The 21591-nt window shown below is 37.0% G+C and overlaps 1 protein-coding gene across 1 annotated transcript in view; it reads right to left on the bottom strand.

Moving 5' to 3' along the window:
* Positions 1-17034, bottom strand: part of LOC105745918 (seminal plasma acrosin inhibitor A1-like) — a 28326-nt gene extending 11292 nt beyond the window's left edge. Inside the window, exon 1 of the mRNA XM_023588142.1 lies at positions 16978-17034. The gene's annotated coding sequence lies outside the window, so the exon portion shown is untranslated. The remainder of the gene's footprint in view (positions 1-16977) is intronic.
* Between the last annotated feature and the right edge of the window lie 4557 nt (positions 17035-21591).

Below are 21591 nucleotides of genomic sequence, written 5' to 3'. Positions count from 1 at the left end.
AAAAGTTGTTAATGTGAGAAAATGTGGGAGGGGTAGGGAGCAGGGCATATGGAATCCCCTATATTTTTTATGTAACATTTATGTGATCTAAGTATTTTTTGACTAAAAATGTATACTAAAGAAAAAAAAAAGTTGCATGTCCAGGGAAAGAAACAAGTGCAAAAGAACTGAGAAAATCTGAACAGATAATAGTATCTACTCTAAATGTTCAGTAAAAGCTGGGCATAGAAGAGTTTTAACAAATAGCTAAACAATAAAACCCTAGGAAAGGAGGAGAAGGTGATATTCAGAGATAGCACATCAAAATAGTCAAATGCTCAGTGTGGCAGTTTGAAATTTTATGAATCCCAAAAAGGAAAATCATGTTTGTAAACGAATCTATTCCTCTCAGTGTGATACCCTTTGATTACATTAAATTCACAGGGAGTGTGTATGGGGGAAGGCTTTGATTAGGTTATTTGATAAGATTTCTTTGGACTTTGATTTGACTATGTCCTTGGGTATGACTCAGGTTGAGTCCCTGACCCTTTGCTGGGTCTGATAAAAACAGACTCACATTGAGGGACAGGGATAGTAAAAGAGAGCTCTGTCATTTTTGATCCTGCCATGTAACAGAAAGGAGAAGCCTCAAAAAGCTTAGGCACCAGGGAGACATGAAACATTTTGCCTGACAGCTTACAGCTGAAATCAGGAAGAGAACAGAATGACCAAGACCTATAGAAGGTCCAGGAAGAAACAAGCCCTATGCTAGGAGAGGGAGAAATTCTAAGAAACAAACTCTATGCCAGCTTGTAGCTGAAATCAGGGAGAAAGCAGAACAGCTGAGCCTGAGAGAGCTTTCCCCAGAGAGGAAGGCTGAAACCTTCTAGCGATTGGCAGCCATCTTGCTTCACCACATGGCAACACACCAGCAGCAATAGCTGACTTTGGTGAGAAAACATCTCTGCTGATACCTGGATTTAGCTTTACAACTGTAAAGTTTTACCTGCAAATAAATCCCCATTATAAAAGCCAAAAGCTTTCTGGTACTTTGCATTAGCACCCCTTTGGTGAACTAATACACACAGACATAAGCAAAAATTACAAGCCATACTAAGAAACAGGATGATATGGCTCAATTGAGGGAACAAATTAAAACTACAGAGGACATACAGACTTTGCAATAACTAATCAAAGTTCAAAAAAATCTCATAAATCAATTCAAGGAGATGAAGGAAAATATGGATAGAAATAAACTGAATATGAATATGCAGCTAAAGAATATTAAAAAGACAATGTGTGAGTAAAAATAGGAATTAGGAAGTCTAAAAAGAAACAAAAGAAATTATAGAGATTAGAAATATACTAGAGGCATACAACAGCAGATATGAACAAAGAATCAGCGAACTAGAAAACAGGACAATCTAAATCACACACTTAGAAGAACAGATAGAAGGAAGAGAAAAAATTGGGCAATGTTGATAGGACTTGAGTAACAGCATGAAGTACACAGCATATGAATGATATGTGCTTCAGAGGAGAAGGGGAAAAGAGGAAAAAGGAATATTTGAGGAAATAATGACCAGAACTTTTCCAACTCTTATGAAGGACATATATATACATGTCCAAGGATCACAATGTATTACAAACAGGATAAACCCTAAAAAACCTACTCTGAAATACACACTAATCAGAATGTAAAATGACAAAGAGAGAATTGTGAAAGCAGCAAGGAATAAAAAATGATTCATCACATATAAGGAATCCTTAATAAGACTAAGTGCTGATTTCTCTTGAGAAACCATGGAGGTAAGAATGCAGTGATATGATGTATTAATCAGCAAAAGGGGTGTTGATGCAAAATACCAGAAATCTGTTGGCTTTTATAAAAGGCTATTTATTTGGGGGTATAAGCTTATAGTTAACAGGCCATAAAGAATAAGTTACTTCCCTCACTAAAGTCTGTTGCCACAGGTTGGAGCAAGATGGCTGCCAATGTCTGCAAGGGTTAAGCCTTTCTTCTCCCTCTTAAGGCTCTGTGGGCCCAGCTTCTTCCTATCTCAGCTGTAGGCTGGTATAAGGCTCTTCTCTCTCCAGGGGCTCTTTCTCTCCAGGCTCAGCTGCTCTGCTCTCTCTACAAGGCCAGCTGTAAACTATCAGGCCAATGGCTCATCTCTTTTCCTGGGGCCTGTGTCATGTGTATTGGAGCCTTCTGTCTTTCTTCATGTATCTGCTTCTCTGTGTGTTTACTTCATGGGCTCTAGCATCAAAATGCCATCTCTCTCCTCTGCCATGTCATTTTCTCTGTGAGTCCCTACCCACCAAGGGGATGAGGATTTGATGTCCTACTGATCGGCCCACTCAAAGCCCTAATCACAATTTAACCAAGTGAAAGTGAAACCACTGAAGTTAATACAATCTAATATAGCCAGAGGAACAGACTAGTTTACAAACAATCCATTTTTGGAGTTCATAAACAATATCTATTTTTAGAATTCATAAACAATATCAAACTGCTAAATATGATATATATTTAAGTCACTGAAAGAGAAAAACTGCCAGTCATATATTCTTTATTCAGCAAACTGTCCTTCAGAAATGAAAGAGAGTTAAAAATATTGGCAAAGTGAAAGAGGTCATCAACAAAAGTCCTACACAACAAGAACTGGTAAAGGGAGTTCTTCAGGTTGAAAGGAACAGGCAGGCAAGAATGGCTTGGAGCAGTGTAAAGAAGTGAAGATCTTCAGTAAAGGTAGCTAAATGGGGAAATGCAAAACCCAGTAGTATTATATCTTCAACGTATAACTCTACTCTTTAATTCCTATAAATGTTAGAATATAATTGAATATGAAACTGGGTGAATTAAGTACACCTTTACAGTAATAACATTGAATTTTAATTGATTAAACCCCTCAATCACAAGACACAGACGGGAAAAATGGATATAAAAATATGAGGCATTTATATGTTGTCTGCAAGAGACTCATCTTAGGTCCCAGAATACAAATAGGTTGAAGGTGAAAAGTGGAAAAATATATTGCACATATGCAATAACAAAACAAAACAAAAAGCAAACCTCATGCTAATATTTAAAAAAAAAGAAAGAGCTAAAATAAAAAATCTAACTAAAAACCTGGAGGAGCTAGAAATAGAAGGCAAACTAATCCCAAAGCAAGCCATAGGAAAGAAATAATAAACATTAGAACAGAAATAAATGAAATTTAAATAAGAAACAATAGAGAGAATTAACAAAACCAAAATTTGGTTCTTTGAGAAGATCAAAATTGACAAACCCTTAGTTAGACTGTCAAAGAAGAAATGAGAGAAAATGCAAACAATAAAATCAGAACTGAGAGGGGTGCATTACTACTGGCCACACAGGAATAGAAGAGACAAGAGGTACTATCAACAACAGAACTTCAACAAATTAGACCACATGGTAAAATGGACAAATTCCTAGAAACATGCAAATAACCTTCACTACATTAAGGAAAGAGAAGACCTCAACAAATGGATTATAAGGTTGAAAAGCCCAGGACCAGAAGGATTCACAGGTGAATTCTACCAAGCATTCAAAGAATTATTACCAATCTTACTCAAACTCTTCCAAAAAATAGAATAGGAAGGATGCTACCAAAATCATTCTATGAAGCCAACATCATCCTAAAGCCAAAGTCAGATAAAGATATTGCAAAAAAAGAAAATTACATACCCTTTCCCCTAATGAATATAGATGCAAAAATCTTCAACAAAATACTCATTAAATCAGGAATTCTTAACAAGGGGTCTGTGAGCTTGAATTGAAATTCAAAAAAACATTATTCTTGTAGGGATGTATTGGTGTGGGTGTGATATGTGATATATGTATTAAATAATACACAGTATACTGTGGACTTGCTAAGGGGCCCATGGTTTTCACCTGACTGGCAAAGGGATCTGTGGAACAAAATGTCAAGAACCTCTGCACTAAATGAATCCGACAGCACATTTAAGAATTATTCATCATTATCAAGTGGGTTTTATTCCAAGCATGCAAAGTCGTTCGACACAAGAAAATCAATTAGTGTAATATACCATATTAATAAATCAAAGAAGAAAAATCACATGATCATCTCAATTGGCACAGAAAAGGCATTTGACAAAATAAAGCATCCTTTCTTGATTAAAGAACACTCCAAAAGATAGGAATAGAGAGGAACTTTCTCAACATGATAAAGGGCAAATATGAAAAACCCACAACTAATATTGTACTCAATGGTGAAAGACTGAATACTTTCTCATTGAGATCAGGAACAAGACAGTGATGCCCCACTGTTGTTCAGTGCTAGAGGTTCTAGTGAGAGCAATAGGCAAGAAAATAAATAAAAGGTATCCAAATTGGAAAGGAAGAAGCAAAACTTTTGCTATTTGTAGATGATATGATCCTATGCATAGAAAGTCCCCCAAAATCAATAACAACAAAGGTATTAGAACAAATAAACAAATTCAGAAGACTGACAGGATATGAAATTAACATGCAAAAATTAGTAGAGTTTCTATATACTAGGAATGAACAATCTGAGGAGGAAGTCAAGGAAAATATTCCATTTACAATGATTATAAGAATCAAGTATTTAGGAATAAACCTAAACAAGGACATAAAGGACTTGTAGTCAGAAATCTACAATACTTGGCTAAAATAACTCAAAGATGACCTAAATAAATGGAATGGCATTCCTTGTTCTTGGTTTGGGAGACAAAATATCATTAAGCTATTAATTTTATCCAAATTGATTTACAGATTCAATGCGATCCCAAAGAAAATTCCAATAGTCTTTTTAAAAAAATAAATGGAATAGCCAATTTTGTCAAATTTATTTGGAAAGGCAAGGGGCCCCAAATAACCACACACCTCTTAAAAAAGAATGAAGCTGGAGGATTCCTATTTCCTGATTTGAAATCATATTACCTTGTTATAGTGATAAAAGCAGCATGGTACTGGCATAAAGACAGACATATAGATCAATGGGGCCAAACTGAATGTTCAGAAATAGATCCCTGCATATATGGTCAAGTGAATTTTGACAAAGCTAACAAGTTCATCTAGCTGGGACAGAACAGTCTGTTCAACAAATGGTGCTGGGAGAACTGGATATCCATATCCAAAACAAAGAAAAAGGGCCCCTACCTCACACCTTATAAAAAATTAATTCAAAATGGATCAGAGACCCAAATATAAAAGCTAGAACCAAAAAACTCTTAGAAGAAAATAAAGGGAAACATCTCTAAGTTTGGATGGTAGGCAGTGGTTTCTTAAACCTTATACCCAAAACTAAAGCAATGAAAAAAAATTGGATAAGTGGGACCTGCTCCAAATTAAACAATTTTTGTACTTCAAAGGACTTTGTAAAAAAAAAAACGAAAATGCAGCCTACTCAACATGAGAAAATATTTGGAGACTACATTTTGGATAAGGGTTTGATTTCCATGTTATATAAAATTGCAGCACTGATGTGGAGAAAGTGACCATGGTAGCTGCTGAGGGTAGGGAGAGGGAAGAGATATTATTGGGGGCATTTTCAGGACTTGGAGTTGTCCTGGGTGGTACTGCAGGGACAGATGCTGGACACTGTATGTCCTGCCATGGCCCACTGGGTGGATTGGGGGAGAATGTAAACTACAATGTAAACCATTATCCATGTGGTGCAGCAGTGCTCCAAAATGTATTCACCAAGCGCAATGAATGTCCCACGATGACGAAAGAGGTTGTTAATGTGGGAGGAGTGGGGTGAGGGGGATGGAGGGTATATGGGGACCTCATATTTTTTTAATGTAACATTTAAAAAAAATAAAGAGGGGAAAAATAACTATTTAATATATATGAATGATCTAATTTTTCCATGAAGAATAACCAGATAAAAATGATGCAAAAATTGTAAATAAAATTTTATTCTGAAAAGGAAAAAAAAAAGAGATCATCAACTCAATGATAAAAAGGGCAAGTGATCCAATTTAAGAATGACCAAAAGACTTAGACGTTTTTCTAAAGAGGAAGTACAACTGGCCAAAAAGCACATGAAAAATGTTTGATATCACTAGCTATTAGGGAAATGCAAATCAAAACTACAATGTGATATCATTTCACACCTTATAGAATGGCCAATATTTAAAAAAACACAGAAAACTACAAGTGCTAGAGAGGAGGAAGAATTTTTATGGACATTCCTTCACTGTTAATGGGGATCTAGAATGGTACAGCCTCTGTGGAACACAGTTTGGTGGTTCCTCAGGAAACTAAATATAGAACTTCTGTATGACTGGGCCATCCCTCTATTAGGAATATATTCAGAAGAACTGAAAACAAGAACACAAAATGACCTTTGCTCTCCAATGTTCACAGCAGGATTATTAAGTTGCCAAAAGATGGAAACAACCCGTGTCCATCAAATGAAGAATGAATAAGCAAAATGTGGTATATGCATACAATGGAATATTATGCTTCTGTAAGAAGAAATGAAATTGGGACTCATGACAACATGGATGAACCATTAGAAGATTATATTGAGTGAAATAGGTAGGACACAAAAGGGCAAATATTGTATGGGCTCACTAATATGAACTAAATATGGTGAGTAAATATAAACTGTTAAAATCTAGAGTATGGATTTCTAGGAGAGAAGTTTAGGGCTGAGAAGGGGTACTGATGCTTAATGTATGTAGAATTTTTAATTAGGTTGATGGTAAATTGTATGGAAATAGAGTTTATGGTAATGCATTATAGTGAGTATAAATACCACTGCTGATTTATAAATGTGATTGTAGCTGAAAGGGGCAGCCTAGGAACATAAGTGTCAACTGATAAAAAGCTATAGAGCAGAGCAGATGTAGCTCAGTGGTTGAGTACATACTTCGCATGTATGAAATCCTGGGTTCAATCCCCAGTACTCCCTAAAAAAAAAGCTATAGAATAATCTAGGATCTGTATAACATAATATACATACAGTAATGAACCTGGAGGTAGATGAGGATTGTGGTTAATAGTACAACTACCTATAAAAATACAAGAATGTTCTTCTATGAACTAGAAAAAATGTGTGTCAATATTATAAGGTGTTAAGAATATGGTGATACATGAAAAAAACAAATTACATGATAAATTTTTAGACTATAGTTAATATAAATATTGTAATATTCTTGTATCAATGATGAAGAAGGTACTATAGCAATGCTAAGGGTCAATAATGGGAGATATGAGATTTTTTCTATTGGAGTAAGGAAAATGTTCTGAGATTGACTAGGGCAATGATAGCACAATTCTATGATGAAACTGAGAGCCACTGAATGTATACTCTGGATGAAGTATATAAGGCAGAAATCATGAGTCTGTATAACAGAGTGAACCATGTGGTGGATGATGGACTGTGGTTAACAGTATAAATATGAGAGTGTTCTCATATGACATATATATATAATATTAATATATGGTGTTAATAATAGGAGGTTTATAGAAAATATGAAAATACACCAAATGTAAGCTTTGACCATAGCAGTAATATTTTGATGATGTTCTTTCATAATTTGTAACAAATATTCCACAACAATGCAAGGTATTGGTGGTGGGGTGCTGTTTTGGCATTCTGCGTGTTATGCATGATTATTTTATAAGCTAACAACTTCTCTAACTAAAAAAAAGGACAAAATGGCTAACAGCTGAAGTAGGTCCTGCCATTACAGTAATAACACTGAATGTTAATGGATTAACTCCCCAATCAAAAGACACACATTGGCAGTATTGATAAAATAGCACTATCCAACTTATGTTGTTTGCAAGGGGCTAACCCTAGACCCAAAGACACAACTGGGATGGAATATAAAGAATCATAATGGAATTCTATGAACTGTATGCTAACAAATTATACAACAATAAGAAATGGATAAATTCCTCACAGCAACACACAACCTACACTGACTCTAGAAGAAATAGAAAACCTCAACAGATCATTAACAAGTAGAGATGTAATCAGTAATCAAAAACTTTCCAAAAAGAAACACTCAGAGGTAGATGACTTCATAGGGGGCTTCTATAAAATAGTCCATAAAGAATTATAATAACACAAACCCTACTCAAGCTCTTCTAAAAAATTGAAGAGGAGGGAATACTACCTAATTTATTCAGTGAGGCCAACATCATGCTACTACCAAAGACAAGTAAAGATACCAGAAGAAAATAAAATTACAGATAAATATCTCTTATGAATATAGATGCAAAAATCTTCAACAAAATACAGTCAATTGAATCTAACACCACAGTAAATAATTATACAGCTTAATCAAGTGGAATTTATCCCCGTTATGCACAAGTGGTTCAACATAAGAAAATCAGTTAGCGTAATACACCACATGAACAAAGGGATAAAACTACATGATTATCTCACTTGATGAAAAAAAGGCATTTGACAAAATCCATCATCCTTTCTTGATAAATCACTTAGAAAAATAGGGATAGAAGGAAATTTTCTCAACATGATAAAGGGTATATATGAAAAACCCACTGCTAATATCTTATTCAATTGTGAAAAACTGAAAGCATTTGCTCTAAGATTGGGAAGAAGGCAAGGATGTCCATTGTCACCACTGTAATTCAACAATGTACTGGAAGTTCTAGCCAGAACATTTAGTCAAGAAAAAGAAATGAAAGTCATCCAAATTGGGAAGGAATAAGTAAATCTTTCACTATTTGCATGTTACATGATCCTATATAGAGAAAGTCCTGAGAAGTCTACAACGAAGCTACTAGATGTAATAAACAAATTTAGCAGGGTACAAGATCAACACACAGTAATCAGTGCTTCTATATACTAGTCATGAGCAATCTGAAGAAGTAGTCAGGGGAAAAATCCATCCACAATTGAAATTAAAGCAATGAAATATCTAGGAATAATTTTAACCAAGGAGATAAAGGATTTATGCAAGGAAAACTACAAACATTTCCAGAAAAAATCAAGAGTGCAACAATTCTTCAAGGTGGTCAGGGTTAGTCTGCCTGCTAGATTGAGCATGTGATTCTTCTCTGTCCAAGAGTGTGTTGGGGCCCGTATGTAGCAGACTTTCAAGATAGGCTGGATGAATCTTCCAGCACAACCTGGGAGAAAGTGCATGCTTCCCTCCCTTCCAAGGGGTTTTGGATCCCAGCATGAATCTGCCTGCTCTGCTCCAGGAAAGTGTTTAAAACTGCATCCGATTTCCATTTCTGTTAAGTGTGGTGGCCAAAGCAGTTGCTTTTCTAACTGGGCATAATGGATCTAATTCTTACCACCCCGGGGGACCTGTATGTTTTCCAGTAACTCTGCTTCCACTCCTGCCTGGAGTGGGCAGAACAAATTCTCCTGGCTTGGTGGCATGAGTAGGTTTAAACCTCAATTGTGCACAAGATTGGAATCCAGGTAGCCAAGTTCACCATTCAACAAGTGTAGTTGGCACCAGGCTACTTCCTTTCCCCTGCTTGTGGGAAAGAGAGTTTCTGCTTCCAGCCACGGAGTGGGTCAGGAGGTTACCTGCCTTGCCAGTAGGGGTTGGACAACCACCTCTGCAAAGTGGAAGAATCTACTCACAAATATTCACAGCAGATGGTCAGTCTCCTCTTCCTATTCTTCCCTGGATGGCCCACTGTGATCTTCTGGTCTCCAGAGTCCTCCAAACAGTTGATCTGGACAGATCCTGGCTGATTATTAGTTTTCTTGTGGGATGAGCTGATTGTTTGAGCTTTCTACTGTATTGCCATCTTGGTTTTCTCCACACCTGTCAATTTTTATTATTCCCCTCTGCCCCAATTCACCTTCTTGGAACAGATTTCCTAGGTTATTCCTAGCACACATAATTTTTGTCCAAAGTGGGGAAATTACTTTGGAACTCTTAGAACTAGAGTAATCAGACCAGGATAAGGAATTAAGTCCCATACATATTCCAGTCCTCTCAGTCAAAAAATAAAATTTAAAAACCATACTCTTTTGACTACTATTCCAATCCATTTATGATCTACATTGACTCCTGATATGGACCATATTCTTTCTGCCCCCAGGGTCTCCTCCTAGGCCTTGACTGAATCAAAGCATTCTAACTTTCCCTTTTCCCAAGACCAAATATCAATTAAGAGTTTTAGGCCTTGCAGGATTCCTAATTTTAGGATTTCGAATTTTCCTTTGATGGCTCAACCTTTATATGCCTTGTGTAAAGCTAAACAAATTGAGCCCCTTATTTGGGATGAAACTATCCAACTTTTCTTCAAGGAATGGCATAATTTGCCATTCACTGTGGGACACTCTAGTTACAAATTATATTTTTTTCTTCCTTGTCAGTGAATGAGAAGGGAATGTCTTAAGTTTCCTTATACAAAAGCAGGGAGACTAACATAGACCTCTAGACATTGTAGCCAAGAATTGGAAACCACAGCCAAGGGACTCTTGCCTTGCATGAGGTCCATTGCTGCAACAGCAAAATTTTAGAATCAATTGAAGAATTAATATGGGATTTCCCTTAACTACTTATGTCCCTTATTCTTTTGAAGCCCTTCTTAATTCTTCATCACACTCAACATCTCTCTACCAACAGATTAATTTCTTACAAAATTCTATTACATTCCCATTCTGGCAATGGTTTTTCATTGCCAGAACATTAACCCTGCTACATGACTTCCCACAATTTCTGATGAAACTCCCTCATGACTGCCTAGCTTTAACTAACCAATTGTTAATCCCTCAAACAGATTTATAAGAAACCTTAGTTGATAATATAGATGTTATCTTATATACAGATGGTTCCCATCTTAAAGATAACTCGAGTCTATCCTATTGAATATGATATTATATCTAACCAGGAGATAAGAGAAGCAAATTCTTTAGCTAATGCTAAGTCAGTCCAGGAAGATGAACTTTCTTTGCACTCACAAGAGCCTGTATACTTGAAAATGTGGAAAAACAGCAAATATATACACTGGTACCTTTAGGGTTGTTCATGATTTGGAGATTTGGAAATGAAGAGTTTTTTAACCTCCAATGGAGGAAAAATAATATACAGCTCTTATGTTACAGAATTGCTAGATGTTATATTATTATCAAAAACTTTGGCTGTAATTAAAATCCCTGGTCATTCTCATGAAAATATGGAAGAAAGCACTGAGCACAGGCAACCACATGGCAGATACAACTGCAAAAAGTGGAGCTGTAAAATTCTAATCTTATTCCTGTTTATATAATGACTTTTTGAACCAAATAACTATGGAAACATTAAAAAAATTATTCCCTTATACACAACAAAATGCTCCCCCACCCCCACCCTGTGAGATAGAAAAAAAAGTTAAAAATGCTGGCTGCTTTTATGAGCCTGCAATTAAATATGGTTTGACCCTTACCGTAAACCAGTCATACCTAATTGCTTCCAGGAAACAGTTTTGGTTATTATTCATAGAATGTCTCATTAGAATACTGATAACATGGTGTTTTAGTTTGCTAAATGCTGCCAGTGCAAATACCAGAAAAGGCTTGGCTTTTAAAATGGGAATTTATTAGAGTAAAATCTTGCAATTCTGAGTGTGAAAGTGTCCAAATTAAGACATCATCAGAGATGCTGTCTCACCAAAGTTTACCTGCTGGCAGACCCTGGACTCCTACCATGTGGCAAAACAAAATGGCAGCCAGTCTCTGCTTTCTCCTCCAGGTTCTCTCTCTCTTGGAACTCAGCTGTGGGCATGTAATTAGTCTCTCCCTGGGCCTCATCTTTTCAGTTTCAGGCTTTTCAGGCTACTCTGCTGATTCCAGCCTCTGGTCTCTCAGCCTCTTGTTTCTCTGTCTTTCTTTAGCTATAAGCAATTCTGGAGTCCTCTCTCAGATGGCAGGGCAAAATGGCAGTTCTCTTTATCTTTGTCTCTGCTTTCAGTCCTCAGTTTATCTAAGACTCCAGTGACAGGATTAGGACCCACCCTGAAAGCAATCTAATCAAAAGTGATCTAATAAAAAGGTCCCTTGACTGAATCTAACCAAGTGGCCCTACATACATAGGCTTACATGCACAGGAATGGATTAAATTAAGTATATAGTCCTGGAGTCCACAAAAGACTCAAACTAACATAAATAGTGAGCCAGGGAAAATAATAATTCTAGAAAACTTCCCTTAACATACCTATAAAAATATATCAAATTTTTAAATTTATCCTAAGCATAATCCAGGAAACCTGTCTATAGCTCTCAAGTACATTATCCCTTAACAACTGGACATTTTGAAATTTGGCAATTGGACTTTATTTAGTTACCTCCATCCTAAGTCTATAAGTATACTTTAATAATAATTTGTATGTACTTCCATTGGGCTAAAGCCTTTCCTCGTAGTCCAACTACTACTGCTACTGTTGCAAACATATTATTAGAAGTAATAATTCCAAATTGAGGAATTCCCTCAAAAATTGACAATGACCAAGGAACCCACTTTACAGGACATATTATTATGAAAACAACATGCAAAATATGGCCAATTTTGCAATATTTTCATTGTGCCTATCACCCCTATCCTCAGGCTTAATAGAAACAATAAATGGTATAACTAAAACTCAGGAGTGGATGTGCCTTTAGCAGTTGAGCTCCATTTCTCCCACATGGGAGGTCACAGGTTCAGTTCCCTGCATCTTCTGAAAAAATAATAAAAAATAAACTCTGAAATTTCTGAGCCCAAATCATAAAAGGATATATGCTAACCTATTGTCAGGAACTAATATAATCCTTAAAGAAAAAGGAAACCTTGGTAGAACAATCTTTTTAGAGCATACTCCTGGAAGATGATGATATTTAAAACCACAATTTCAGGCTGGTAACTTTGTCTATTAGAAAAGACACCTCTATAAAGATACATTCCAATCTTGTTGGAAGGGGCCCTATCAGGTACTTTTGTGTGTGTGTGTAGTACTGGAACCAGGGATTGAACCCAGAATCTCATATGTGGGGGGCTAGTGCTCAACCACTGAGCCACATTGGCTCCCCTGAATTGGCTTTTCATTTGTTTACTTGTTTGTTTTGCCCTTAGGGGGCACCAGGGACCAAACCCAGGACTTCCCATGTGGGAAGCATGTACCCAACTGCTTGGCCCACATCTGCTCCCCCTATCAGGTGCCCTTACCTAACCCATGGTCACTTTCAAATTCTGCCTTCCACCCAACATCAGAACACAATACTGCCAAGTCTTCTTCCACTTTAAAACAAGGATTGCCTTTCTTCCAATTTGCAATAACACATTCATAATTTCTGTCTAAGTCTTCATCAAAAGTATCTTTAGTGTCCATATTTCTATCAACAGTCTCTTCAAAGCAATCTAGGCCTTTTCTATCAAGCATGTCACATTTGCAGCCCCTCATTCTGCTAGAACCAAAATCTGCTTTAGTTTGCTAAAGGCTGCCAAGGCAATATGCCAGAAATGGAGTGGATTTCACAATGGGTATTTGTTAACTTATGAGCTTACAGTTCTGAGGCTGATAATATGTCCAGATCAAGTCATCAGGAGAAGCTGTCTCTCCAAAGACTGCACATCACTGTTTCTGCTGGTCTCTGCCTTCTCCTCCAGGCTCCATTACCTTCAGCTTCTGGCTGCTGTGTCTGTGGCCTTCTCTGTCAGCTTCTGTGGGTTCTTCTTTGTACCTGTGTCTTTTTTCCTCTGTCTTCATCCCATTTATACAAGGAATCCAGTAAGAGGTTTAAGACCCACCTTGGATCATACCTTACTAAAGTAATCTAATTAAATGGTCCCACCTACAACAGGGTTCCACCTACAATAATAGGTCAGTTTCAAGAATATGATTTTCTGGGGCAAATACCATCTGAAACTATTACATGCACCAAGCCCTTGAGCTTGAAGCCTGCATTTATGAAACTTATATATGTAATGATGAAATTAAACCTACCTATACTTAATGCTTAAGAGTCACCTCTGAAAATCTCCTTGTTGCTCAAATGTGGCCCTCTCTTACCCAAACTCTGCAAATAAACTCACTATCACTACATTATCACCTACATGGGACATGTCTCTCAAGGATGAGCCTCCATGGCACTGATGGATTAAAACCAAATGATTGGCAAAGCTTTCGGAGAAAGATCTTGATCAAAAGGGGGAAATGTAAAAGTAAATAAATGGAAAAAATAATAGAAACTATGAGCTGTGCTCTCTCCATAAGATGAGGTAGAATTTAAGCCAATATCATTAATCATGAAAAATAATTAAGACATTACATTCATGCAAGAGAAACAAAGGAGATGAACAAAGAAAAGAAACAGATACAATAGTAGAATAGGGGACTGTAAGTCATATTCTCAGTACTTGACAGGTCAAATGGACTAAGAACAAGAATATTGGTGGTAGACTTGGCCCAGTGGTTAGGGCATCCGTCTACCACATGGGAGGCCCGCGGTTCAAACCCCGGTCCTCCTTGACCCATGTGGAGCTGGCCCATGCGCAGTGCTGATGCGCACAAGGAGTGCCCTGCCACGCAGGGATATCCCCCACATAGGGGAGCCCCACACGCAAGGAGTGCGCTACATAAGGAAGCCGCCCAGTGCAAAAGAAAGTGCAGCCTGCCCAGGAATGGTGCCAACACACGGAGAGCTGACACAACAGGATGACGCAACAAAAAGAAATACAGACTCCTGTGCCGCTGACAACAACAGAAGCAGACAAAGAAGACACAGCAAATAGACACAGAGAATAGAGAACAGACAACTGGGGGGGAGGGAGGTGAGAGAAATAAATAAGTAAATAAATCTTAAAAAAAAAAAAAAAGAACAAGAATATTAACCAAACTGAAAAAATGGAAATAAATGAATACAATTCCCAATCTATAAAGCTAGGAAAAAACCCACAGAAATTTAAACCAGACAGTATGAAACAGATAAAATAAAAACAGAATAGAAAAGAAATAGATATAAATAATATATCAAAATCCAAGGGGGAAATAGCCACTGAAACATTGGAAATTAAATTATAAAACAAAAACTACTTTGCACATGTTTCTGCAAATAAGTTTACAGTCTTTAAATATTTTTACTTTTGAAGACTCATTTTGTTGTACATTTTGTTTGGTAAAACTTAATTCTCTATTTTAAAAAGGATAAAATTTTACTTTAAAATTTCCAAATAGAAGAGTAATACCTTACTAGATATCTATAAATTGATTATTTGAACAAGTCTAAAACCAACGCAGAGATGAAAAATTTAAGAAAAAAAGGAAGACATTTGCTAGTAGGAATTCTCTTGATTCATGTTGCCTACTCAAGACATTTTAAATAATGAATGATAATTTTGTGGCAGTGTTGTAAAAAGAAATAAAACAAAATCGAGTTACTATGGCTAAGAGATTAAAATAAAGTCAGGGTTCATTTTGGAAATTACTCCTTTGCAAATCTCAGCCTTATATCACAAACAGTAAAAATATACAAAACATCAAGACACAATGTTCTCAAAACCCTGAGGACAATTGGCACCATAAACAAACCACAAGATAAAGAACTCAGTAAACTAACAAGGACAATTAGAGTAGTCCAAATATCCACCAACCACAAACAACTTGCCTAATCTTTTCCTTTAAAAAACTTTGTCTGGAAATGCCAAGAGAGGTCATAATTTGGATTGCTACTTGAGTCTGTGCTCCCCAAATTGCAACTCTAAGACCCCAAATAAATGCCATTGTTGCCTTGTAGCTTAGCTTGTTATTTCTTGATTGACAGTAGTAATAATATAAGTACCAAAATATATTCAAGTTTTCAAAAAATTGTTAACGACCAAATGAACCAGTTATAAAAAAGTGTCATATTTTTAGATATCCCTTATTTTGCATTTTAAAATAAATTTTAATGAGATAGCCTAGTCTGAGGAAAAACAATGCTCTGTATGTATTTACTTAAATATGAAAAAGAATAATCAGGACTCTGTTTTCATTTTAAGGTTGTACATAATACCTCACTGCTAAATTATTTTGAAATTCATGGACCAACTTGAGCTTTAAAGAACTGACCCCAGAGAGATCAATGAATCCTCCCCTTACGCCAGGTCTTGGCTTTAGGGGACTCAGAGTTAGAAAACAACAATTCAGACTGTCAAGTAATACTAGATTTAGAAGCGATCATTCCTCTTACACTTTGCTTTTAACAATGGATTCTGATATCCCCAGAGGAAAAAAGATTGAGGTAATCTTTACTTCAAGAAGAGCTAAAGTCTATGCCCTATTCTAATCCATTACCTCCATTTCTTTAAAATGGAAAATAAGAAAAAAATTCCTGGATGTAATTTTAAAAAGACATTTGTAATATACTCTGTTTACATTTTGCCATTTTAAGGATTTTAAAGCCAACAAAGCAAGTCCCTCCTTTCCTAAGTTATAGCAGTCGTTTTCTGCATTTTCTAAGGTAGGTGAAGAGTGTTACCTAGGACTGGAAAATGTACTCTCCAGTTTAAGGCTGAAATGCAAAAACTGATGAAAGTAGTTTTTATCCCTGATTGTTTTAAAAAGGCATTTTATCCAATCTTTGGAAGAAACTCTTGGAATGTTTAAGACACATGACACAGGAACAAATTTCCTATTTCCAATGGACGAAAGTAGAAAATCCAGGGCCCAGTTCTAGACACTTAGAAGTCACTTACAGGTAAAGAAACTGTTCCAAACCTCTGATTCCTATTTAAGGAGATTTGCTCCCTTTTACTACCCCCAAAACCTATGAGTCAACATGACTTAACATGCCAGTGAAAGACACCTCTTTGCCCTAGAAATGTGAGAAAAAGATCAAGAAAATTTTCTGTGAAAAAATGAGAATCAGTTGATTATATTCCCACCTTTTTAGTCACCCAGAGGAACCTGGATGGCTTTAAAACATGCACAGTTGAATCTCAGTGTTTTCTTTAAAAAAATAGGAAGAGTAATTTCCGGAAGGACCCATTTGAAGCAGTCCCCACAGCAATGCTGCAAATCAGGGCCATCTCCCTGGATTCCCCTACCTTCACAGATAGCAGAGAAAGAAGTCAACAGTTCTGGGGACAGCAGCTATCCTGTTCTCCTTTCCCCCTCAGGCACATCTACCCAGCTGAGTCTCCTTTATTAATGCCTGAGGAGCTATTTGACAGGTGCAAGACAAATGGTCCAGGACAGATAAGGTACAGGGATATTCTGGTTGTGCCTGGAGTCTCTGAAGTTGATCATGAGAAGTGTACCCCACAAAGAATTTTCTATCGATACCCTCTCAGAACGAGGTCTGGGGAAATTTTGATCTGATTCAATCAAAGGTATCCAAAGGAGAAGGTAATAAGAATGATTACAGATCCTAAAGGAGAGAATATATGTGAAAGCTTTTCTAGCAAGGTGTTTGGCAAAGGACAAGCAAATCAAGCAGGATAAAAGAAGAGAGTTTAGGTATGGTAATTAGACACGAGTGTAAGCACCTAGTAGTTTTTAAAATTAGATACTTATTAGAATCACCAGGAGACCTATAGAAGCAAATGGAGGCACCATCCCACTACCAAGATAGTATTGTGTTTTAAAAGTGCCCAGATAAGTCTCGGGTGCAGCCAACTTTGAGGAGCACAGATTAGATATTAGAATGTGAATAATTAGAAGAGATGGCAGAAGGCAGCAGACTAAAATTGAAATCAGATGGGTAATGGCCAAAATTATATGTTAAATAATTTCATCATGACCTCAAGGTAAGTCAGGGATACTGGAGGCTTTTGGATGAAGGAAGAAATTTATCACAGCTGTTTCTAATTTACCAATCAGTACACAATCGGACTTGGTAAAATGTTTTGGCAGTTGAAGGACCTGAACTTAAATCTCATCCATTACTGAGTAAACTTGACTCTATCTTTAGACTTTCTAATCCAGTTTCCTTACTACAAGTATGAGTTTTAAAATTCCTATCTTATAAATTTGTGGTGAATGTAAGGGATAAAATATTTAAACAGTCTGCTCTTAGGTTGGAGTATTAGGTCTACATTTTTTTTTTTTGTTAAAGATTTATTTATTCCTCCCCTCCCCCCACCCCAGTTGTCTGTTCTCTGTGTCTATTCACTGCATGTTCTTCTTTGTCCGATTCTGTTGTTGTCAGCAGCATTAGAATCTGTGTTTCTTTTTGTTGCGTCATTTTGTTGTGTCAGCTCTCCGTGTGTGCAGCACCATTCCTGGGCAGGCTGCACTTTCTTTCGCGCTGGGCGGCTCTCCTTACGGGTCGCATTCCTTGCGCATGGGGCTCCCCTATGTGGGGGACACCCCTGCATTGCAGGGCACTCCTTGCTCACATCAGCACTGTGCGTGGGCCAGCTCCACACGGGTCAAGGAGGCCCGGGGTTTGAACTGCAGACCTCCCGTGTGGTAGATGGACACCCTAACCACTGGGCCAAGTCCACTTCCCATAGGTCTACATTTGTCACCCAATTTTAACCCTCATTATTTAGCAATGAAGAAACCCAAGATTTAGAAAGAAACCCTTGAGACAACTAATGCTCCATGCTGATTTAATTAAAACACCCAAACCTGACAAATAAATACTACTTTATTACAGTAAAGTGAATATTATACCTATTAAACAGATCTTTGAATTATTAACCTGAAGCCATGGGCCTGTTATCATAATCTTTCTTTGCCCTTATCACAAGCTGCCTAATACAGGCAAGAACTGGCCTATAAAATTCCCCAACTAGACACATGTGCATTTTCTAGTGATTATAACCTTAAGAAACCCTTCTTCAACCCCTCTCCTCACAGACCTGCCTAAGACACCATTTTATTAACATGCAACACATGATCTAACATGTGAGAACAGTGTGCATGCTCCCGTCATCTTGCCTGCACCATAAGTCATTCCTTATCTATCCAAAATACATAAAAACTTGCTTGACAACACAGAGACAGATTTGAGTCTTGTCTCCTGTTTCCTTGCCAGGTAACTTTGCAATAAAACTCTGTTCTCAAAATCCTGGTGTCAGGACATTAAATTCCATGTGCAAAAGGCAACAAGCCCATTTCCCAGTAGCAAATCTAGATATCCCCACAAATGTCTGTGGCATACAAATCCTTCTGGTGCATGACATCTGAGGGAAAAATGAAGCCAGCTAGAGATGAAATTTCTAGGAAGTCCTTCAGAACTCCCACAGTGGCTTCACCACTCACATATATTCATCAGCAGAGATTAAAAGCAGAAGAGACTGCCTATGACTCACAGCAGGCTACAAATGTCTGAAAATTACCAGAAAAGGTACTGTAAGGGATATGGATTATTTCTTATGGCTTCATGAAAAAAAATGCAGATATTATTCAATTTGCTACATGGGCAAGTTATGTAGGCAAAGACTATGGCTTTGAGAAGATAAAGATGTTAGAAAAGGAAGACTGGGAACCAAATGCATTCTGCAGCCTTCTAATATCACTGCCCCAATAAGCTAAAACATCATTCTGGGTAATAACAGGGATGAGCTACCTGGATTTATCTATACAAGTAAAACACCAACTGAGATACCAGTGGGCCCTCATTCTCCCACCTCTACTTCTTCATTAAGAAATAACACAAATAATACAAATATTTTGTCATTTTCCTTTTTTTTTTTTTTTTGGATATCACATACTCTTGAAAACAGAATTTCAGAAGACAAAATTTACCCAAATTTACTAAACATTCAAAAGAGATAGCTTCTTCTAATATGCTTCCTTTTCAAAGAGTCTGAAGTTATATGATGACATTTACTATACTGAACTGGAGTTGGGGAAGTTTTTAGCAGAAGTGTGTTTCTGAAAGTTAGAGTGTGATGCTTAAACCCATTCTCATGGGAAGGGAGATGAATGTTGGATACTAAACCAATAAATGCTCAGGTAGCACATGAGTATAAATCCCATAAAATTCTTGGGGAATTTCTGAACAGAGGAGGTTTTTGGAATGCCTCACACCATAGAGGCATGGATGGCTTTGTGAAACTGAGAGTAAAAATACATGCTTTTCTAGCTCTCTACAGAAAAAGATGGAAAATGAAGGACACAATATTTAACTAAGAGGAAGGAGCTCTGTCCTGCTGAGGGAGCCTCTTGTTAGGTTTACAGGACCTGTCTCTGAACAGACAAGGCTCTGTCATCAGCTTCAAAATTCCATTCCAGTAGAAAAGAACCATGACCCAGTATTATACTAAACTTACATGAATAGACAAAGATTTACTCATATTATCAGACTCCTTTTCCATCCTGTTATTCCTATATCTAGCAAGCATCAGAGCATAAAAGGCTGCTGAGAATTTATGCTTACAAAAAAGGAGGAAAGAAGTCCCATCAGAAAGCTCTATTCAGTGATAAATAACAAAGTTGATGATAATAATTTAGTTTGGATTTATATTGATATTTATCCAAATGAAACAACTTATATTGACTTATATCCAAACAAACCATAAAAATATATACTAGCTAAATTTTATCACAAAAGTTATGTCTGGGAAATTATTTAAGAACCATCAAAACAAAACGTTTGGGGAATCAGATGTGGCTCAACAAATTGGGCTCCCATCTACCCCATAGGAGGTCCAGGGTTCAATGCCCAGGGCCTCTTGGTGAGGGCAAGCTGGCCCATGTGGTGAGCTGGGCCAAATGGAGTGCCAGGCCACACAGGAATGTGGCCCCACGCAGGAGTGCCACACTTAATGGGCATGCCGCCCAGTGTAGGAAAGCCACCCCATGCAGGAGTGCCAGCCGATACAGAGAGCTGGCGCAGCAAGACGACACAACAAAAGACACAGAGGAGAGAAAATAAGAAGACATAGCAGAACAGGGAGTTGAGGTGGTGCAAGAGAGTAATTACCACTCTCCACTCTGGAAGGTCCTAGGATTGGTTCCCAGAGCCATCTAACGAGAAGACAAGCAGATACAGAAGAACACACAATGAATGGACACAGAGAGAAGACAATAAGAGGAAGAGAGTGGATAAATAAATCTTTTAAAAAATGTTTGTTCTTAGAAGGATGCAAAGAGAAAGTTCACTTTTCATATTTTTAATTATTCACATAGATGAGCATATATTGTTTATAGCACAGTAGTTACAAATATGTGCTATTACTTATTGTTTTACAAAACTCAGAATCTAAAATACCAAAATTATGCATTAGAGGTAAACAATTCTTTGCATCTTTCTTGGGGTCCATGTTTTATTTTCAAATCAGAAAATGGCATTCTAGATGTCTTCCTTAAAGACTGGCTATAAGACAAACCTCCTCCTTCACAGGGTAGTGATCAGAGGATCTTCATCCAACCAGTGAAAAAATGAATGGAATGTTTTAATTCCAAAATATAGCTCCAGTCAGAAATTATTAAATATGCATAAGTACAGTCATATCGATTGTTGAAGACCACTAATAAAAATTAGAAACTTACTTTTGAGTCATTTAGGCCATGTGGAAAGAGTATTTTATTTCTTGTGGGAAGCAATTCATTTCCAAAAAACATAAATTGGGCATCATTAGCATATGATCTAGGGACAGATATGTAAGTTATTTAAATAACAAAAAAAAAACACATAAAATGGAGATATAGCAGTTATATGAAAGATAATTTAGAAAAATTGACCTTTTTTCCTGGTTTCATATTTT

The sequence above is a fragment of the Dasypus novemcinctus genome, chromosome 2 (genome assembly GCF_030445035.2).
Source record: "Dasypus novemcinctus isolate mDasNov1 chromosome 2, mDasNov1.1.hap2, whole genome shotgun sequence".
NCBI classification, from domain to species: domain Eukaryota; kingdom Metazoa; phylum Chordata; class Mammalia; order Cingulata; family Dasypodidae; genus Dasypus; species Dasypus novemcinctus.
This window is presented reverse-complemented; position numbering and strand designations above follow the sequence as displayed.